Source organism: Halyomorpha halys, unplaced genomic scaffold (assembly GCF_000696795.3).
Source record: "Halyomorpha halys isolate HHAL.00 unplaced genomic scaffold, Hhal_1.1 Scaffold886.1, whole genome shotgun sequence".
NCBI lineage: Eukaryota > Metazoa > Arthropoda > Insecta > Hemiptera > Pentatomidae > Halyomorpha > Halyomorpha halys.
Window position 1 is genome coordinate 143,273 of NW_027109805.1, and position 13,186 is coordinate 156,458.

The 13,186-nt window shown below is 32.8% G+C and overlaps 2 long non-coding RNA genes across 3 annotated transcripts in view; one reads left to right on the forward strand and one right to left on the reverse strand.

The window, feature by feature from the left end:
- The window catches only part of LOC136795894 (uncharacterized), a 355,650-nt gene that overhangs the window by 16,060 nt on the left and 326,404 nt on the right, over positions 1–13,186 (reverse strand). The gene's annotated exons all lie outside the window — the stretch shown is intronic.
- Positions 1–13,186, forward strand: part of LOC106686831 (uncharacterized) — a 17,685-nt gene that overhangs the window by 1,009 nt on the left and 3,490 nt on the right. Inside the window, exons 2-3 of one of the 2 annotated variants that reach the window (XR_010843607.1) lie at positions 323–556; positions 1,914–2,145. This is a non-coding gene — a long non-coding RNA (uncharacterized lncRNA). Of the gene's footprint in view, positions 1–322; positions 557–1,913; positions 2,146–13,186 lie in introns of those variants that run through there. The other variant, XR_010843608.1, reaches the window with a different exon arrangement.

The following is a 13,186-nucleotide window of genomic DNA, read 5'->3' on the forward strand; positions in this document are numbered from 1 at the left end:
AGAGAGAGAGAGAGAGAGAGAGAGAGAGAGAGAGAGAGAGAGAGAGAGAGAGAGAGAGAGAGAGCGCGATATATATACACACACAATATAATAATCTAATATATAAGTATATAAGTCTTCGTGACATTTTCCAAAAAATGGGTAAACAAGAATAATAAATTTGTCTTAATGGCATTAAAGTTACAATTTTTTACCTCCGATTATATTTTTAAAAATAATTCAATCCTAATAATTATTACTAATATTAACACAATATTACTATTATTAATAATTCACATTACACGTGCTTTGGCATATTTTTATTTTTATCATATGGTTACAGCATCATTGCCATCAATTTTCTCGCAATCGGCAGTCAATGTTTTAAGACCTAAAACTGTCCTCAATAAACAGTCAAACCCGAAAAGAATTATTAATTGTTGGACGAGTAATTCCAGGAAAAAAAAATCTTTATTCATTCTTGATGCTATAGCTCTTGGAGTCAATACCTATTGCAGCGTGGTCTGCCAGTCAAGTAGTTACTGTCGCTCTCCAGATGAATCTTACATTTACTCAGGTATTATTATTTATTTATTTAACACCCTCCCCTGCCTATTAGACAATACGGATGTCCGCAGCAGTGGGTGCATATGACAAACATTTACATAGCTGTGCACACTGCTTGCTCTTGCTACAAAATATATCTGGTTCTTCTACAGAGGCCTTGCTGGTGTAGTTTCTTATCTCTTACCCAGAGAGAAGTGAGTAGGGCCCACTGCGTCCTTCTACCCGAACACGAAGGTCTTGTAGTGCGGGTTGTTTTCTTTCTTCATCAGCTCAGGAAGATAGAGCTGTCTCTACGTCTTAACATAGAGTCCTGTTTCCCTCATGATCTTGGCTCTCAGTGCTACATAGGTGGTACAGTCAAGTACGACGTGCTCAGTGGTCTCTGGGACCTGACAAATTGGGCATAGGTATAACAGCTAGAACTCCCATAAACCCACCGAAGCCGAAGTTATCTCTCCTCTTAAATTATCTGGATAATTATTAAGTCCTTACACATTCTAAAAGTCGTGCATATTATTGGGATTCCATTGGTCTTAGAATCTCGTCAGAGCCTGCTTTTCAAACTTTAGAAGAGCCACCAGTGTACCAGATAATGTCGAGTTTTTCAGGGCATAGGTAAGCAAAGTCTTATCAGGGCTATGTAAATCAGCGTTTACTTTATAACTAGCAAACAATAAAATAAACCCTCCAGGATAATAAATAACTAAAGATAACATATATCAAAATAAATCATAAACCTAAAGGGCTCAGAGTCTGCTGTTTCTTGACTAACAGATTTATAGGTCGATGAGGTCCACACTTTTCATTATCCCACAACATCACAAAGGTCTATTTTATGAAAGCAGAGTGGGATCGATCCACGCCTAAAACAACATAAAAAATAAATATTCTGTCTATAGCCGTACTTGAAAGTGGTCCCGGGAGTAAACTTATTACCGTTCCTAAGAAACACCTAATAAAAGGTCTCTCTCTCTTAAATGCACATCAACTTTCTTTAATTACTATTGCGTTTTATAAAACCTCTTTTTTTCTACTTATTCCTGAGGAACAATTGCTTTCAAGAAGCTTTTATGAGACGATAATTCTGTTATAGTAAGCTCAAGATGTATATTTAAAATAAATATTTAGTATTTATAAGGTATCCCTTGGGAACGTTCATGAATATGGTCTTCACCCATTCATCCACTCCTCGCCAAGATGATATCCTTTTAGATACTCTCGTAAGTAATACGACCTACGAATGTTTACGAACCACTAGGAAACATTTTTTCATACCCCCTATCACCGAAACAAATCCAAGCATGAGAGGAGAGCTAAGTTAACAACTAACCCGAGGAGGCAATCTAAATCCCGTCGACTGCCTACAGATGGAGCGGAGGGTTGGAGGGCTGTCGACTACAGTAGCCTGTTGCAGAGATGGATGTCTTTGGAGGCTGCCACCAGCGGCTGGTCCTGACCATTCTTTATCCTCAGCCAACAGCTGTCCAGATTACTAGCCTATGGCCACCGCCTCCCCTCATTTGATAAATCGCATCCCTGGGTTCGCAAAACTGAAGCTCTATTATTGATCTTGTCAAGGCCTCACAAGAAAGTACATAGGCGAAAACGGATGTTCGTATATTGATTTTAACAAACATGAAACGCTCATAATAATACTTTTTTTATTTTAAGCAAAATGTAATACTGAAATCTATTATTAAAAATTGTATATACTTCAAAGCTCATTTCATATAATAAATAAAATTATTCCAACATTAACCATTTAAAATATCCATAACATTTTTTTATATCAATATTTTTTCACCAAAATATTATTTTATACATTTATTTATGTATTTAAAATGGAACACCTACCTACTACCTGAAGCATGTTTTTACCCCCTTAACTTAGAAGAATAACAACCTAAATTAAATATTTCACTTCTTATTCCTCTTCATAACATTTTTTCTACTCAAGAATTCGGAGTTTTCATTATCTTTAAACCTTCCCATGGCGAAAGGAAACAATTAAAAAAAACTGCACGTTAATCGATCCACTAATTTAAAAGTTTATTGTGGACAAATATTTGACCATACATAATAATTATATATATATATATATATATTTTATATATAATTATTTCTTCATCATGCCATACCTATATTTTTTATGTTCATAACTTTGATTATGGAATTTGATATGCAGCAAACTTCTTGAAGTGAACACTCTACAGATTATGTATAAGTATAATGTATTGTGAGAAATTTAATCTGATGAGCCAACAATTTTTTAGGTCCTGAAAGGACGGATAAAAGCGGGATTCCGTGTAATTTCATTTCATTCATTCAAGTAGGGTTAATTATACTTTTAGGAACTTATGTAAAAACCTTAGGAAATGCGCCCTATTGGCTTTGAGGCTAACAATAAGTCCGAAACAAAGGTGAGGAACGTGGGACATCTTTTCTTTCGACAAGTTTCCATTTTACATACAGTGTCACGTCATCATGAAAGAAAACTGAATAATGACGTTCACAAAAGATTAAAGTTATTCTAGATACTGGGGATAAGGCGGCTTTTAAGCCCTCCCCCATTTGGCACAAAACCTAAGGGCTGACTAATGAGGAGGATAAAGTAGAGCCTACCATTGAGGAGTTCCTCCCTTTGCCTCCCTATTCCAGGCTTTCTTATATTTCCGATTCCTAATACACCTGGACTTTGAGGACATGCCAGCAGGAACTCCTCGAAATAAAAAGGTACTTTTTTAAAACTTTCTTGAATGGCATTAGCCAGGGTTGGGGGAGCGGAATTCATTAGACCCCACCCCCTTTCCCAATAAGTTTAATGAAAAAGATCAGTCGGGATCACTACGACTTTTTCTATCAGCCCCAAAGTTCCCAACTCATTGATCTTCATCATTTCCACAACCGGGGCTTTTAAAAAACTTCAAAAGTAAGTTTACTAAAAATAAGGCAAAAGTGCCAGGCATTAATAGACCAAAATAAAGTTGGGATCGTTAAAAAATCATGATTTAATTTTGTAAATAATAACTTCCAAACATTTCTCAAGGCATTTCTTTAAGCATAATTAAAGGTAAAAAAATGAAGCCAATTCATTTTTAAGTAAATATTCAGAAAAAACACCTATTATACTAAATTTGAGTTAAAAAGACTATCCCGGAGACACCAGATTTTACGTAACATGAAATGCAATACCTCAAATTTTTAAAGGGAGTTAATTTTTCTTTTTCTGTTAAACAAATTGAACAAATAAGAAACTGTACCTCGATTTTGTATACAAAAAAAGAGTTAAATAGGAAATTCAGTAGACTATACTAAAAAAACAATAGAATTATCATCATAAACTAAGTTGATAAAAGCGAAATATGGTTTTAAAAAAATGTTTTAAATAGAGTTTAAAAATAATGTAATTTAAAATTTGATTTTAATCAAGTAAAAGAAAAAATAAATGTTGCCCTAATATAAATGAAAAACTTCTTAATTAATATACATATTTTTAAAATAAATCTTTTGCAAAATATTAATCAGTATATTGTACATATAAAAACATCGTAAAACTGATCTTAGTAAATAAAACCTGGGAACACACAGAATTTTAAATAAAGAATCACCAATACTTCTAGGAGTCATTTACTTGAAAATAGATTTTAATATGTAGAATGGGGAGTGAAGATGAAAAATGGCCAATAAAATAGGCCAACATGTCTTTTAGCTTGATATTCAATAATAAATATTAAAGAAAAACATTTCAAATCATTATGTTGGATATTAGATACTATCAATCTCCACATGTATGTATCATGTCATTATATTACCTACAGCAAATTTACTGGTTGTATATATTTGTATACAGTTGTAAATAACAATAAATAAATTATAATTGAGTCGAGATAATAAGGTTATACTGAGCAGACCTGTGATTTAATATCAAATCATTTGAATTCCACTTTATGCCCTAATTTTTGAAAATGAGTCAACATTCAGTCAACAACAGAAAAGAAACTTTACAAGTCAGAAAATAATAATCCGACCAGAAGGAGATAATTAACGTTCTTAAATCTAGTCCGAAAATATCCGGAGAGACAACAAAAGATTAAAGCGTCAGAACAACCAAAGAATGGAAACACCGAAACAAGTAGTTCCTGAAATTCATGCGTTAAAAAGAATAAACCTTTAGTTTATTTATTTTTTATAAGGCCCAAAGATATTTTTAGTAGGGGTTTTGAGAAGTTTCGATAATTTAGAGTAAGGAGGTTTACATAGAAGAAGTTTAAGAAATTAAATCTCAAATCGATGTAGATTTAACTTCGATAAGTTATATTACATAACATGAAGATTATACTCATTATAATGAAGATTATACGGATTATATCATACTAGTGACGATTCCACAATCGACTCCATGATGAAGAATAATATTAATAATATTTGTTATAAATTCTCCTTACAGCAATTTTTGGGCATGAAAACGTTCTCTAAAAAAAAAACTGATTATTAAGCATGGGTCAATGGGATCCCACACTATTAATAGTTTAATGATTAAAAAGCTATTTATAGTAGTGATACTAATGACTGCATCGACTAGCGACTACAGAACAAAAGGCAATGAGATGATCCTGGAATAGATATATAAGAGACGGTAACAGAATAGGAAGAGAAATGCGTTTATTCAGTGGAGAAGGTCAGTAGGATAGAATGTTCTGGTTAGTTCAATAACACTGTGTCTCAATTACCAATTGTATAACCATTTCCTAACTATGACACACGAAGACGATTCGACAACTGACTACATTCAGATAAAGAAACCTATCCTGTATAAATTAAGGATGTCTCTAATCTTTGTTAAACATTCCCTTTATATAAATTTTTGGTCATAAAAAGTTTCTAAAAAACTCAACTAATTATTATGCATGGCTCAATGCAGTCCCCATATTATTCCACATGTTTAAAGGCAAGGAGGCCTACAATATAACAAAAGCCGGAGATAAAGCTACCCCACTCACGGACGCCATGATATATCAGCGGTCTGTGCTGTGGCGACATGTGTGCACCATTAGGCCAAATGAGGGTCCGCGTTAGCGTCAGCCTAGCATCAGGTGTCATATTGATCCTTTGGCCTCTCCTGGACAACTGATACCTATCAACTGTTAGTCTACAATACCATCAATGCAACTCCAGATTACAAATCAAATCAATGTAGCATCAGAGTAAAAAAAAAAAAATCTCTTGAATGGGATTAATGCGGAAGAAACTGCCGCCATTTTGAAAAAAATACAGCTACAATGCGTTGACACAATTGATTGCTGAATGAATAATAATAATAACCGCTAAACTATGAATTAGGTTAGGTTTGTTTGTTTTTGTTTAGTGGCGCCAAACTTCTTTGGTCATCAACGCCATTTATATTTTATTTATGAGGTGTAGATAGTTGACCGTAGATAGATGATTAGAGAAGTTTGTCGGGGGGTGCGGTAAGCAAAGAACAACATAAATAAACAAAACCATATTATAATAAATAAATATGGTTTTGTTTATTTATGTTGTTCTTTGCTGACCCCACCCCCCGACAAACTTCTCCAATTATATTTTATTTAATTTTGCTTATATTCGTTTAATTTTTAATTTTATTTAATTATTAATCTATTTGTTTATTTTATTATTATTCTATTTGTTTATTTTATTATTATTGTTTTTTTCCTTCCGTTCAATGTCATATTTTTGCTAGTAAATGTTGTGATTTTAGAAACTGAAACACAAATTTTATTGTTTTACCATCGGCTCCGAGAGTTTTTGAAACATCTAGGTTTAGTGTCCTAGGCTATTGAGGTGTGGTGTGAAATATGGGCATTGTTGGAAAATATTGTCAGATTATTATTGCAATACTGGCAGCTCGGAGGCGTTTCTTTTGAAATAAGATTGGAGTGGGTGAGCCTCGTGTGACCTATTCTCAGCCTGGTCAGTACAACCTCCTCTCTATAGCATTTGCGACTGGAGGTACCCCAGTTTCATTCCACAAAGATTGCCATTTATCTTTGACTTCCTTTCCAAGAGGTTTGCTCATTTCTGATGGAGTTAAAATTGCTTTACACCGTCTCGGCAGCGCGAGTGCTTCTCTGTGTTCCGAGTGCTGGTTTGGTTTTAAATGAATAATGAAAAGAAAAAGTGTGCCTTAATATTTTGGCAGCATATGAAAATTCGAAAGTATAGTTGTATATAAAATTTAGCTCTAGCAACAGTAAAAGCAGAAATATAACTGAATTTGGGAGCATCTCAGGGACACACCCAGTGTAAAGTGGGTATTCTTAATTGGGGAAAATCAGGCAGTCAAGCATGATCTTGAACAAATCACCTAGTTCCTCAGCCGTTATTCAAACAAAAATTATTTCCCAACTAAGAACTAAACCCTGACTCTTTATGGGTTTTAACAGAACAGATTTCATTGTTAGTAAAAGTAAATTAGCTTTGAGAGAAATTTCCTAATCTAAAACATGCATTGATCCATAAATAAAATAACATATTACACAACATTTAACAAAAAAGTTTACTATTCTTTTTAACGTGCCAAACTGCTGTTGTTACTCTACTTACTGTTTTTTTTATTGATGGTATTTGTATTTCTGACTATCAAATTATTTTTTCTAAAACATGTTGCATTATATTTTATTTTTTTAAGTATCGAAACATAAATATCCAGCCGCTATTTAGGTATCTATAAGACGGTTTTAACACCCACAAATATAACGTGAGCAGCAGCAGAATATATTTGAATGAATATATAATCTAGGCAGGAAGATAAATATAGAATGTTGTCATAACAGCTGGTGTGAGATATCCTCACTCTCCAAAGCCAACCAAAGCGGATTATCTGGGCCCCTATACGCCAAAGAGAGCAGGTCTGCCAACCCTCTTATTGGGGCTTAAGATATCCCAGACTTCACCAAGTTTGTCTCAACTTCCTGACGGCTGTTTGTTTTCGTTGCCTCTTAAAACTTAGTGATATCGCTCCAGCCAAGTTTGACAATGCTTAGCGGCCATTCTTCACTTAAATCAACACCTCTGCTAAATCGAAAATAAATATCCGTGCGGAGTCGTAATTCGAACGTAATCCTTAAGCCTTAAGCTCAAAAGCTTTGATAAATATTCTGAATAACCCCGCGAAGCAAACAGTTTACAAATTAACGAAAGTTCGAATGAAAGCAGTTACTAAACTCTGACCGGTATTTGTTTTCAAAGCAATATGTAGAAATATTTCCAACTGTTTGGATATTCAAAAGGAATAATTTAACACGGGGTTTGCTAAACCCAATTCAGGGATGTATTACAAAATGAGTTGTTTTAGTAGGGCCACGCGATTATTATTTTTAAAAAGAGCTCAATAAAAAATTATTACACAAATATTTTAAATACTGAAAAAGTATAAATACTAAAGGTTCACAGACAGTAAATACTTTAAAGAGAAAATCTGCTGTGTTTCTGATCATGAAAAATAATTCAGAATTTAAAACGGACTATCCTTATATTAAGTATCCTTTAACAACATACTATTTATTACTGTCGAACAGACCCGCTATATTGGACAAAATCTGGAAAACAAATACCTTTGAATCCTTATACAAGACTGAAAAAAAAAACAACAGAAAACTGCACCTCGATTTAGACTGTAAGCCTAAGCGCATATCAAAAATGTCGCGGTAGGGACTGTACTATGAGGCTACGTGTGTCGCGTTGGGATGCGTATAATGGAATGCAGTTTTTTCCTTACTCTTGTCTAGTAGACAGATGTATTTTTTTTTTTTTTTTATTCAAACTTATTTTCTGATAAGTTCTACATTCAGGTCTAGGTAAGAATTAGTCAAAATGATTGATTCTAAAATTTAAATTTTTTTTTCTGAGTGGATAAATTAGAAAAAAAAATCATCACTAACTAATGTTTAAAATCCAATATCCGCTACTGAAAGAAATGCTGTTTTATAAGAAACAACTGAGAAGCGAGCTGGACAACATCATGAGCTTGGATCATTCGAATAACCAAGAACGGAATGAGCCTCATCTTACCTTCGAGAGACCCAATAGTCAATTCATTTCTGAAAGAGTAGAAAATATATTTACACAAAACTAGACCTGAAATGGGGGATATTGTTTAAATTAAGTTCTTAACAGTGATGAAAGTCGCTAATTTCCCATTCATGTAATAAAAATTATTTAGAATTAGAACAGAGATCTATCCAATATGCGGTAGAGAGTTCTGAAACCAGTTGAGTCCATTTAATTATCAGGAGATTTTCAGAGTAGCGGTCCAGAAACCACATACTCCAGGGTTTCATCAGGGATATTGTGATAGGCGGAGGTATGCACTAATAAAAAAATATATAAAAATTATGGTTTACAGTTAATTTTTTTTTAATTTCTTAACGTAACCTCCACCTATTACAACACGACCGGCAGCATGAGTAAAATAAACTAGGTATGTTTTGCTTGACCTTACCTATGACCAGCTACATCTGATTCTGGTAGTCGATCTTCTATAATGATAATAATGTGAACCGCTGCAGTACATGAAGGGTCAGAGGTTCAGTACTTTGTAAGGAAGTTTAGAACAACGTTATACAAGGAGGTGATATTTTCAGCATCACACTCAACGAATAGAACGATGTCTACACTAATAAACCAATCAATATGACGATTTGGTCAGTTCAATTTTTTTTCATTTCCCAGCATGACTTCCACCAATCACCAATCCAAAAGGAAGTGTTTGGATTGGATTTGTTACAACGTTACAAGAGATGTTAATTAAATTAATTTTGAATTAAAACAAAAATATAAAATAACGTCATTGTTCTCAATTTATCCTGATTAAAGAGCTGAGATAAATACTTCAGATACCCATACTTGGGAAAGCTAGCGAATATCAGAACTAAATTTTGCCCAATCATTCCGTTTTAGAACTGCAACATGGTCTCTAGGCAACAATTTCGACATTTCTGGTTCTGTTGAGATTTCTTGAGAAACGCCTAGCAAAATTTCCTGCCCACCACCTACGAATTCATGGGAATGGAAAGAGGATTCTACTAACTGTGAATACAACGTATAATATTTATAATACAATGGTTACTTCCAAAATCCATGCAACCCCTCCAGAAAAGCAGTAAATGAAAGTGGAACACTTCAGAAGAGGAAATCAACATAGATAAGAGGACAATTATTGGACCATTACAGAGTAGACGAAGACGAGGCCTGTGTTTCCCAAGACCCCGTGATTGTTAGCTGATTGCTTAATTACCAAGCCCTAAGATCCGGCGATCATCGATCCGACCGCTACGTCCACGCTCAAAGGGATCCCTTAGTTTGCGATGTGGGCGGGGTAGGACATATTACGAAATTCAAGCATCAATGTCAAAGCAAAGGCTCTTAATTATTAGTACAGTAAAATTAAGATTTTGGTTGGAACAAATCCATTTGAAGCTGGACACAATTTTAATCAATATATTTTACTCCCGCTAAAAAGAAACTAAGTTATGAACGAGTTCGTAACCTTAATTTTTTCATTTTTTTTTTTTTTAGCGGAGAATTTTTTTTTTATTTTTCAATTATGGATTTACTTAAAAAAATCAAAATACATATTAAACCTTAATATAAATTTTAAGCCAGTTATAGTATGAATTAAAATTAACAAAAATGACAATAAATAATAATAAAATTTTATAATAAAAACTTGTATTATAGAAAAGAGGGATTCGAAGTACATCGTGACGTTAGGGAGACTTTCTGGGTTAGATTAGCCTTCAAATAAGCATATCCGGATCAGCGGGTGGTTCTAAACCACAGAGAAGCGGAGGGTGATAGGCGGACTTAGTAGTTTAATGACAGATAACTATCTATCGATAGTTTATAAATTATCAATATTAAAAAAAACAAAAAAAAAAACGGTAAGACTCAAACTCCCACAGTAAACATGGACGGAAATACCAAGATTTTTAATGTTTTTTTTTATTTATTACTTTTTATTTTTGTTTTATATGTACTGTCTTGAAAGTTTTCTTCAAGATCCCAGCAATAATTTTTTTAGGAATAAGGTTTAATAAAGGAATAGTTGATTTAAAATATGAAATTCTGATATGCGTAGAAATAAAATCAAGGCCTTATGACATATATTCCTGGGTTCTTATACAAATTTTTGAGACAGCCAATAAATAAAATCAAAAATACAGATATTGACATCCATGGTTTATTACAATGGGAGGTATTTCCTTTAAAAAATATAATTCCAAAGATTCTTTGTTTTCATTAAAGAATGGGTGTAAAGGAGATTACAGATGCTGAGGCTTATATCAGCTATTCCTCTGTCAATAGCCATAAAAGACTTTGATAAGTTTAAAAACTTCAATAAGTTTTGAAACATCTTGTACATTATCTTGAGATAATGACCTGCAAGTCAGAAGATGAACTGAGCCTGAGAGTAATCTTTGAAAACTAAAATATTGTATTTAAACGTCAATTCATAAAAAAAAAAAAAAAAAAAAAATGTGATTGAGCACATCATTAGGGGCGATTTTACCCTTTTGAGGAACGGAATAAAATATTGATGAAGTACTTTACATGACATCCTCAAAACAGGGAGATAACGCAGACCTCTATTCAAAGAAAGGTTATTCAAATGCCCGTGGCCAATGAGAGAATCTGTCATGCAGACAGGTGCCCTTTGCAAAGCGGGGATTTAGATTGGGCAGTTAGATTGGACCTATGGGATTACCCGAGATCTTTCTTCCAGCATCCTAAAGCTAAGGGCTTCATTAGTACGGATAATGACCTACGGGAGTCTCCTCTCTCATTCGATAGATCTAATTTAGTTTTTACTCCAAATTCAGTGAAGAGATACAATGATTATAACAAATTGGTTACGAATAAAAAAGTTAACAATAATCATCAACCTGCTATTATATTTGGAAAATAAAGGTACCTACAAAACGTTTCTCCTAAAGGAAAAAACATTTTTCCAAATAAGTCGAAAGCTACGAATTAGTGAGTGTGGCGCACAATTTGGGCATGTAAGAGCCAGGACAGAAATAGGAGATGGTGGTTGCGAAGTTCAGTGAAAATTTAATCTTAAGGGATACCCTACACGGTATATAGTAAAATCAAATATATACGTCAGATTTTAAGGTTGTCAAGAGCTGGCATTCCCATGTCTTGGGGAATATTTTCAGAATTAATTAATTAGATTGCTATTGATGATAAATGAATAATGCGCGCTTTAAGGTATAAAAAAGTTAAGCATTGTAAAATAGAAAGCCTATATTCCTAGAATACTAAAATTATGACAAACCTAATAAATATCACTAAACCAAAAATTATAAAATTAATTTGTTCTGTAAAATTTATATTTGTTATAATTAAATAAACTTTAACTTTAAACTTTTAATGTCAAGAAAACTATTCTGACGCTACTTGAAACTCAACTTGCAACTACTTTAATGCTTGCAGTCCTTAGTTTCATGTTGTCCAAGAGCATGTTTCGGAAGCTTTCCATGTAACTCCATTTTTCTCTTATTACGCCAAATATTCTGCATTTTTATCCAATCAGTATAAAATGAAAAAGTATGAAATTTATAAGCCACCTTTCTTAGAGAACCAATAAATAGAATACGCAACTTGTTAAACTGATCTAATTTTTTTTTTTTAGTCAAAAAGTGGAGTTTATAAGTGGGTTGAAGGAATGTGCAGTACTATCCTAAATTCATTCTGAAAACATGACTGAACGAACGTGTTACGTGACATTGTAGAAAAAATAAAGATGATTGTTTACAAAAATATTTTAAGCTCTTCAACATAAAACTTCGTTTTGTTTTCAGAAGTAAAAGAAGTTGTTTTTTCTACATAAAATCGGAATAAATAAGCATTAAATTATTTTAAAAAATAAACATATATAACAAAAGCAAGCCTTGGAGGAAAGTATATATGAAAACGCATTGTAACAGGTAAACTGTACAGGATGTAAATGATTTTCATAATTAATGGTGTATTAGTATTAGGTAGTAGAAAATACGAGAGGCAGTTTTCCCTCAAAAAACCGTAACAGCTATGAGTGATGTACAAAATTGACCAAGTTTAATTAATTTATATTCCTAAACCAACCCGTGTCGTTTTTGTTATTTTCAAACAGAAGCGCTAAAATATAAAATTAGAAATACTAATTAAAACTATAAAAAAATAATGCATTGTTTTACAATAATAAAATTATAATATTTTGCTAAAAACATACGACTCCTGTATTAAAACACTTACCGAAACTAAGATATAAAATTAAACCAACAAAGTTGACAAAAAAATAAGTGAATAAATCAACGCAGATAAAGAAATTCTAAGGGCGATAATTACAATCCGAAACTTGAAGGTATATGAAATAATATTTATCTATTTATATTTTTATTTAGTGGAACAAATATGAAAAAAAAATTAATTTATTATTTAATGTAATTTTAAATTTATAATCTTTAAATTTCTTTCTTGAGACTGGCAATTTTTTTACTAAATAATTCAACACACTATCCAAATTTTAGTCTCAAAACATTTATTTCATTTACACGTCCAACGTTTCGGCCAATTCGGCCATCTTCAGGGACATCTATTACAAAAGTTTCCATTA